Source organism: Harpia harpyja, chromosome 14 (genome assembly GCF_026419915.1).
Source record: "Harpia harpyja isolate bHarHar1 chromosome 14, bHarHar1 primary haplotype, whole genome shotgun sequence".
NCBI lineage: Eukaryota > Metazoa > Chordata > Aves > Accipitriformes > Accipitridae > Harpia > Harpia harpyja.
Genome location: NC_068953.1, coordinates 19,721,909 through 19,731,592, shown reverse-complemented (window position 1 = coordinate 19,731,592; position 9,684 = coordinate 19,721,909). Strand labels below are relative to the sequence as shown.

At 42.7% G+C, this 9,684-nt stretch overlaps 1 protein-coding gene across 8 annotated transcripts in view; it reads left to right on the top strand.

The window, feature by feature from the left end:
• The first annotated feature begins 958 nt into the window (after positions 1-958).
• Positions 959-9,684, top strand: part of MEF2A (myocyte enhancer factor 2A) — a 93,197-nt gene continuing 84,471 nt past the window's right edge. For 2 of the 8 annotated variants that reach the window (XM_052808108.1, XM_052808114.1), the window contains exon 1: positions 995-1,343. The gene's annotated coding sequence lies outside the window, so the exon portion shown is untranslated. The other 6 variants (XM_052808115.1, XM_052808116.1, XM_052808113.1 and 3 more) reach the window with 5 other exon arrangements.

The following is a 9,684-nucleotide window of genomic DNA, read 5'->3' as shown; positions in this document are numbered from 1 at the left end:
AGTCAGAAAAAAAGAAAAACAAAAAATATACACACACACATAGCAGGGAGGTGGTGGTGGTTTCTGTGAGGGCGACAGAGGCAGCTAGGCTGTTTGCGAGTGGTAACTGCTGTTCGTCTCATGCTACATCCTCCGGTGATCAGGTCTTGTGAGAGGATGAGGGACCACTTCCCGAGGCTTGCGTTAATTACCTCAAGGACACGGTTTTGGACCCTAAGGGCGAAGCTTCGTGTTGCTGGAGCGACGAGAGAGGGGAAAAGCAGCTCTGCTGGCTGCCGGGCAAGAAGCGGGGCTTTCCCCTCCGCCTTCTCCTCCCGAGAAGGTGGGCTGCCTGCGCCACGGGGCTGCGGGGCCCTGACATGGCGGGCGGCTGCACGAGGGGCAGCGACCGGCGGGCACCGCGGTGGGCGGGGGGGGCAGAGGGGGCGGAGCCACGGCCCGCCCGCAGGCCCCGCCCGCAGCCGTTGCCCCCGGCAACCCCTCGGCCCGTCGCCGCTGAGCTGGGGCGCGCGCGCGGCCCTGCCCTAGCGGGGCAGAAGCGTTGGCGCATGCGCCGCTTCTCGGTGGGGCGGGCCTGGCTACGTGCGTCACTGGTGGCGAAGCGAGGGTCGGGGCAGACCCGTAGAGCGACGGAGCCTTTGTACGCATGCGCTGCCGCCACGGTTGGGCAGGAGGGGGCGCGGCCGAGGGCTTCCTTCGCAGTAAGCCCGCACACGCTCGGCTTTGATTGGCTGCCGCTTCCCTCGCCGCCTTTCTGATTGAGCGCGCTCCTGTCACTCAAGGCCTCCACGTTTCATTACTCCCCGCCCACCAACTGCTCTGTGGTTGGCGGACGCCTCTGTTTCTTGCGGGCGCCTCTGTTTCTTGCGGGCGCTGTGATTGGCGCGGCCGCCCCTTCACTCCGGCGCTCTGCCCTATCGGCTCGCGGCGCCGCAGGATTGGGTCGGCGAAGAATGTAGACCCGGCCGCTCCCCATGGTAAAACAAAATAATCCGGGGACGCTAGATGCTCACACCGGGGCGCTCCCAGCCCCACCGCCGGGCGCAGGTTCACCTCGTGTTTCCCTTCGCTGCCTTCCCCGCCCCGCCCCTGCGCGGCTCGGGTGAGCGTCCTCAGCGACGTCCGAGCTGCCCGGAGAAAAGAGCGGAAGGATATCTTCGGGAGACGGCTGGGCCGCCTAAGAAGCGAGTGTGACAGAGGAAGTAGTTCCGGCCCCGATTGGGCCTTGTTTCCCAAAAATAGCGCCCAGCGGGTATCCGTGCGCCGGTGTCAGTGTCTCCTGAGGAGCCTCAGCGGGGAGGAGGCAGGAGCGGCGGCGGCGGGGACCGAGGGGACGCGGGCGGGCGGGTGAGTGAGTGAGCGAGGGGGGTCCCCGCTTTTGGGGGCGAGCGGGAGGGCGTTCCCTGAGCCCAGAGGCTCCGGACGGCGGCGAGGGTCGGAGGCGAGCGAGCGGGGTCGGAGGCAGGGGCAGTGGGTGACGGGCGGGGGCAGTCGCCGAGGGGGGGCGGCTGGGGGTGGGAGGAGAGGAGGGAGAAGGAGGGTGTCGTGTCACCCCCCAGCCCCCGCCATCCCCTTCCCGCTCTGCCGTACCGACGGCGGCGGAGCGGAGCGGAGGGTGCTGGCGGGGAAGTTGGTGCGGGGGGCGGGCGGGGGAGGGGCGCGGGCGGGGGCGGCGGCGGCGGGCGCGGGGTCCCGCGGGTGGGCAAGTTCCCCGTGGCCGGGGCCTCCCCAGAACTTCCTGCACCGCTCGCTGGAGAGAGAAGAGGATGGACATTTATGGACCAGGGCAGCGGAGTCTGCCCGGGGGCTGGTGCACCGGGGAGAGAGGGTGGGGTACGAGGCCGTGGCGTTCGGGGAGCACTGAGGTAAGATCGTCTTCGCCTGGGTGGCCGAGCCCTCTGCTTAGGGAGGGGTGTGTGTGTGTGTGTCCGGCAAGGCGGGGAGGAAAAATACCTTTTGTCCTGCTTCTCGGCAGCCACGTTGGGTAAGCAACATCACGTTTAAAAACAAACCAAAAAATCCCCCCCTCCTAGGAGTCTGTCCGCCGTATACGCTAGCGAAAACGATCGGGGGTCGGGGAGGGAGGAGGTGAAGGTAGAAATTGTTAAAGTAGTTGTACAGCGCATAAAGAAAGGTGCGTTGCGAATGGGAGGAGAAACTGGTCGCTAACGTGTAAACTAGAGGATGTTTTGTCCAGAGGAAAAGATTGATGGTAGAGCTGTGTTGTACTGCAAGTAGGATTTTGTGTTCAGCAGCTCTGTGCAGAAGTCATAAGGATAAGAAAAGAGACTGTTCTATTTCTGACTGGAAAGACAGTAAATTTTTTTTAGTTTATGGACCTATATTTTCCAATAAATTTTTACCTGCTTTTGAGATGCTAGGTGGTGAGGAGAGTGGAATTGCTTGGAAAAACTAATCCATAGTGACTTGTTTGACAGCTGATTAATTTCAGAGTTGAGAAACTGGAGTTCTCGGGGTGGGGAGGGAGACAATTTAAGAAGAGGGCTTTTTTTAGTGCTTAGTGTAAAACCATTGTGTTCCATAGTTGTACAAAGACTAAATTTATTATGAACAGTGGAGGAAAGGGGTTCTGGGAAGTACAAAGGAGCAACAAAAAGGAATAATTTGTAAACAGTAGTAAGGGGCGGAAAAAGAAAGAGTGGTGTGGTATGGAATTGGTAATATAGACAGTATTTATTTTAAACTTTTTTCATAGTCCGGTAAATTTTTATGTAGCATGAGGAAGGCTATAAGCTTTCAAACTTAATGTTAACAGTCTACACATAATTGTTCCTTATACAAGTCTTTTTTTCATTTTTAGGAGCTAGGTATCTATATTTTGATAGATATTTCTGTTGTCTTGTTATTGCTAATTAGTGTTCAAACAACCTGTGCAAAAGGTGTCAGAGAAATGTTCCTATAATCTATTCTGTCTTTAAAATGATTTAAAATGTTTATCTCTACCCCTTGCATGTAAGAATGTAATCTTTGTTTTTTTCCTCCTCTCTAACAAGTGATTTGCATTTGGGGGAGAAATGTGAGGTTCCTCTTTTTAAACTATTTTTTTCATTTAGGTGCTAGAATATGTGCAAAATGGCATGTCTTTCAATTACATAATTTAGAAAAATTGTAATAAATGATGTGATGTTAACACTTTTGGTCACTAAAGGACATAATTATAAAATGATATTTTAAAATTCTATGCTTATTTAGCTAGCAAAACAAAAATGAGAGAATGGAAGAATTTGTCTTGATGTTAAGGGATTATAATAGTGCTGGGCAGTTGGAGATGAGCCTTTTTTGATTGAGGGCATTCAGTTTGGAGTTCAGGAAGGAAAATAACCCAGTACCCTGGTTAGTTATTTTTCTCCTCCATAACTCTTTTCTAAATCTGTAGTTTATGTAGCCCACCAGCAGTAATAGAAGACTGTCATCAGTCAACAAGAAGAATCCTTCAATGAGAGGGACGGGTTCTACTTCAGAACAATTTGAGTGTAGATGGCAGTCCCTCTTTCTGCTGGTGCAGCTCATCTAAACCAGTTTTAATATTCTGGCATTTCTAATGATTTATTTGTGAGAAGGCCTTTACAGATTGTAAACTGTGGTAGAAATATATTAGCCTTTAGCCTGTACATTTGCTTGTTTTGCTCCATTTTTTAAGTGTGTTTAAACCAATGTGGTTACACTTCACCTCTCTAAATGAGTGGGCCCATAGAATGCTTTGCATAAGCGTAGATATCCGGATTTAGATTCCTATAATTTCACATAACGTTTCTTTCTCTGGGAAGCAAGGGGTGAAGAAAGAAGTGAACATTGAATTTTATGAAGCTGGGTGAATTGATCTATAGAATGGAGTCATGTTGGACTAGTAAGATGAGAAGGACTTGGCTGAATTAAAACTTGAAATAATTCTGGAGAATAAAATGGCTTATTATGGCAGAAGACCTATGTTATTTAGAAACCTTATTTGAGCTGAAGTGCATGTGTTTTACCTTAAACTGGTTAACGGGGGCAGCAAAGCTTTTACGGGGTTTATTTTAGAATGTTAGCCAAGTTTCTCAGATAACTTGTTGATGTCATTCCATGTGTTCTGGGCCTAAGTGCTGCTTCAGAGAGACTAGAAGCACCGTGCAAGTCTGTGAACAATGCCATGCTACCGTGCCTGCTGTCAGTCATGCCATGTGTAACAAAACACAGCTGATAATTCTCTAACAGTAGTAAAAGTAGTGTAGTATAATGCTCTGTAACATGCAAATCTGTGCTAGTTTGGGAACTGTATTTCGCCTAAATAAGAAATATCTTGAATTAGTAATAACTGTAGTTTGTTATGCCTTGCACAAGACACGTCTCTGTGTTTCAGCTCAATTTTTAAAAAAATACATTTTCTAAAAATTAACATTAGCACATTTTATTCACCTCAAAATTCTTAATTTTTATTTTTAAAGGCCGCAGGATTAAATAATCTGTGTAAAACTTAGGCTTTGGGCCTATTCAGTCATGACAGCAGCCTGATAATGTGTGCAGAACACTGGGACATACTTTTCCTTCTCGTTGAAATGAAGCTTACTTTAAATTAATTGGAATACTATGTGGCAACCTATATGCTATGTAACTTCTTAATGCACAAAGTCGCTTTATTTAAGTTTTCACATTTCTTTTATTTGAAAGATATTTTACTTGTGTAATAATGTGTTCTTCAATTGATCAAATGGAACAAAAGTCAAAATCTCTATCTGTGATAATATGGGTTATTTTGGTGCCTGTTGTCTTGTGTTCAGATTTGATTCCTTCAGCTCTGGAAAGTAATGAGGGAAAATAAATGCGCTATTCCTCCTCTTTTTCTTGTATACTTTACTGCTAGTGCTGAAAGCCTAATGAAATAATTATTTGAATGGACTTGCCAATGTGTTACTGCAGTGGTACTGAATGTAGGTTTGTTTAACTCTTTCACCTATTGTGTGAAATGAATAGTCTCCGAAGGTGCAGTCAGATCCTGAAATAACTGAATATAGCAGGCTTTTTCCCTGAATGTTTACAAGGTGGTTTTGGTGTCTTATGAAGTTTCTAAGATTACAGCAAGACTTTATTTTGCTTTTTTTCCCCCAAGTTATTTTTGTTGACCTTCCAGTAAAAGACTTCAGGAACTTTTTTGGACAGCTAATCAAAATACATTTTAGGTCACTGATGCACTGTCTAGTGAATGAACAAAGTTGTATTACTAAGAGTTAAAAACGGACTTCAGCTGTGTAATATGACAATTACCCTCCCCTCCCCCAGCATGTGTTCTGTGGTAGAGTACCAGCTAATAAATAATGCCATGGAGGGTTAAGTTTGTAGCCTGCAATAGTGTAGTTTGCTTTGTTTATTTTAAAGTAAGCATCTGATCTAGACTTCTACCTCTTACCACCCCCTTCATACGGTGCATTCTTATTTTAACACTTGATCTTTCAAGTTACTGCTTATGGAGTTGAAAGGAAGGGATTTTTTTTTTTCTTCTATATTAAGGGACTCCTTATTTTTGTTTATTAACTGTATTGTTCCAACCTCTGTTTAATGAGCTTGTGAGAATTTTTCTAGATTTCTTTATCTTTAACTTGTGTCTTTTTCTTTAGAAACATAAGCCCCTGTACTGTATATTCTCACTTCCATTTGATGCTAAAGAGGAATTAATATCTTGCAAGACAACTCTGTTGCTGAGATTTCCATCCCCCCTGCCAAAATAGTCACTGAGTTGAAATATTTTAAATGGTATATATGGTAATCTTCCTTTCTCCTTTTCTCCTTAGTCTGAGGTTGCAGTGAAGAATTAGGCAGGAATGACTGTCGGGTCAAGACAGCTAGATTTTGTGGCCAGTCTTTTTTCAAAACTTTGATGCAGGGGAATATAGAACCTTTTCTACAGAAAGGTAGAAAACTATGCTTTTTGTTCCCCATGTGTTATAACAGTACAAGTGTGCCTATATTATGAGAAGATGATACGTCTTTTTTAATATGAGTGTGATTAATTGAATTATTTTTCAGGGAATTATCTACTTTGTATTCAAAATGTTAGTGATGCTTAATTAGGTAGGTCTCCTAGTTATATTTGTCTCTGCCCCTGAAGAGCTTTTGAATTCTGCTGAAGTCCTTATGGGCCAACCTAGAGACTTAAAAGTGCGTTCTCTATTGCTTTGTGCTCAGCTGAATTTCACTAGTAGTCACTAAGTATTGTTGCATGGCTATTTTAAGTATACCAAGATAAAAAGTAAGTGTTTGGAATTATGAGCCAAGCATAGTTGTGAAAAGGTGCTTGCTTTGAGGTAAGTATCTGTGTACCAGGCATTGATGACAAAGCATCTTTTACTGTGTTTTTTTTACCTTTTTTTTTTTTTTTTTTAAATAAAGAGCTAAATAACTAGGAGAAAAACGTGTTTGCCTTCATTGTGGTGGTCAGAGATCACCTAAAAGAGTGGGGTGTAGAGCGGATGGGTTTGTGCTCGTGATACTTTTATGATGATAATAGAGGGGAGGAAGGATTTTTTTCCATTTACTTCAGATCCCTTCAAGTGTTTTTGAAACCCAGCTTCATTTGAAAACCAGATTGCTTCCAACACTGCAATTTAGGATTTCATAGAGTGGACTAATGTTATTTTTATTGTTTGAAAGCTAATCATAGACCTGTGAGAATATGTAAAGCAGATATGTCATCTTGACACCTGCAGTAATACTCACAAGCTGTGGTCAGTATCACTATTGAGTGCTGTACGAATATACACAGGACTGATCTTGTAATTTTCTGTGATCACTTACAATGTTTGGAAGGTCAAGGGGGATAAATTATTAAACTTTAGCTATATAATTATGTAAGCACATCTATAACTGAGCTGTGCTGTGGTTATGCTGTTAAACATTTCTTTCTTAAAGATACTGGCACACAGAGTTGAGAGAGAGAATTCAGAGATCATTTTAGTATCACTTATGTGTAGGAAAGTATTGTAAGTGTAAAAAGATGGGATATGGAAGAATTACCAACAGTTGTAAGAGAAGAGAGTAAATAAGTAGTTGAACCTTGAGAGACTCACAGATATACACACACATACAAAAAAATGAGGGGTCACAAAGGGCAGAGCAGACTTGCCTTGGCAGTGTCCATTAAAGAAACCGTTGAAAGGTACCAGCATCAGGTGACTTCCCCCCCCGCCCTGGTATAATGCAAAAATCTGTATTACTTGAGTCCGGGAGGCTGAGAAAGAAGTTGTAATAGTTTTTTTTCCTCAGATATCAAAAAAAGTGGCAGTGTTTTTAAGCAGACATCTTTGTCCAGATGTTTTGAATAGTATTTAGTTGACCATCTTACTGTTGTGGAAAACTTGTATAGTATAGCTCAGAAACATTATGTGAGGTTATCAACATTAAGGACATCTTGGTTTTGGTATCATTCTTTCACAGCAACTGCCCTCTTCCTGATATGACTGCATGCATCCTGTTTTAAAAGCTGTAAGCTGACAAGAATGACTGCTAATAAGTTGGTGTATATAGCAATTAAAAAATGTTGCTTTTTAGTGTGAGCTTTTAAAGCACTGAGTCTTCTGAGAATATTTGAGAAAATGGGATGTTCCATCATAACCGTGTGGGTATTATGTTGTCATGCAGTGAGAGTAATAAACTAAATTTTTCTGTAACTAAATATTTTTATTTTTCCTTGAAGCTGTTAAAATTAGGGTGTAATGATATGAGGTTTTAATTGCAATTCAGGTGTCTTAAATTTATGCTCAGATGCCCATCGGTTTCATGGTAAAAGAGGGGAAAGTAAAAGGTACAGCAAGAGATACACTGTTTCATTTGATATGTAGGGAAAGCGCTTTCTGCTAAAGTTTTTGAGCCTATAGGCTGTCAAATTGTTTGTTAGTCTGAGTTTGATAATACACATATTAACTTGGCTAGTTGGCTTTGGGATTTGAAGCTTCAGAGTGCAGAATAAGGATTTCCTTTGAGAGACTTCCTTAATATTCTCCTGTGTTTCTTTTGGAGTGTTAAGGTTTTTGTGGTTTGTGTGTTGTTGTTTTTTTGTTTTATTTTGTTCTCTTGTTGTTCTCCTTATCTTTGTTCGTAGCATTCCAAATGCTGGTATCCTAACTCTTTGTCACTGAAACATATATGAAGATCTTTGCTTTGAGAGATGTTGCCTCAACTATGAAAAAAGTGCCAGCAGTAAGAGTATTAATGGTTTCCATTAGGAAGCACTAAATTAGAACTCCTGCTTCAAGGGAGGGAGGCAAAATCATGGATGGCTGGAGAGACGTGTGGTCAGTAGGTGGAGGCAGGTATTTACTGGATATTGGAGATGTGGAATATAGGTAGTTGTTAACACAAATACTCTGAAATTTCACAAGGAGTATGTAGAGCGTTGTTTTCTTTGTCACAAATATGAAAACTGCTAACCTGAATAGCTGTCAAAAAAGTAATGGGAAACTATCAATTGAATTAACTGAAATTTAAAAAATATTGTATTTTACCAAAACTATATTACAAAATCAGACAGAAATAGAGAACACTTGTTCTCAGTGAAGAACACAGAGAAATTCCAGAAGACCCCCAGACTTTGTTGTGGGTTTAATGAGAGTTGAAATTTGAGGGCAGGGGGCAAACAACAAGAGTTATCATAAGATAATTGTCAAATGATTAAAAAAAAAAACAACCAAAAACAACTATTGGTCACTGTTTCTATTTATCACTGTTAATTCAGTAGCTTTAAGGAACTAGTTAAATATGATGTTCAAATGATTGGAAGTTCTGGATTTTAAAACATAAGTTATTAATGTTCCTGAATGCTGGGGTCTTTTAGATGCTTTATGCAAAATAGGAGGAAAGTACTTTAATGATTTGTTCAGGAGATGAAATAGGGTTAGGGGAGAGTTGAAAATTTCAATTACTGTTTCTGTCTTAGCATACTGAAGGACGCGTGTAGTGACTCCTAGTTGAATTGGTTTTTTTTACAGGCTTATCTACATAGGACACTTAGACTCATAGTAAGATGAAAAGTAACCTGATAGCCCACAGTTATCCCACTAGCTGCTTTTCGGTAAATCTTTCTGCAGATACTTTTAGCATGCCCTATATATGAGACTTCGCTAGTTCAGTGGGTTGCAGTCTTTTTTTCTCAATCTGTAGATTCCCCATATGTTTTTGCTGAGGAGATGGACTCCTGTACCATCAAGTTAAGCCTAGTGGTACACATGCTTGTTTTTATAGTTATCTTTTGAGGATGCCCTGGAATTAGTCCATGAACTCTGTTGTTGTCACAAGTACATGTGTATTTACTGTAAAAAGTGTGTTAGCATGAGGTGCTTATATAAAACTTGCACTAGATTCTATCAGAAAATAACAGAGTCGTTCACCTCAGAAGAGGTGATTGGAGAGGAGATCGAAATGTTATGACTACTAAGAGATCCAAGTAAAATCCTCTTTTTTTTTTTTTTTTTTTAAAAAGCTGAGGAAAGGACTTGCCCCATGTTAGAAAGTTATGATCCAACCCCAAATCTACTGTGTAATCATGTTATGAGCCCCTGCAGCACCCTCTGGTGATCCAAACATGCTTGTGCAGCAGTTGGTGTCCTGGTTGAGCTTCTGAATGAGCATAACCATCAGGTCTTGATACAGGAGCGAAGAAATACTTTAGAACAGGCCTAGGCTATCACCAACTTG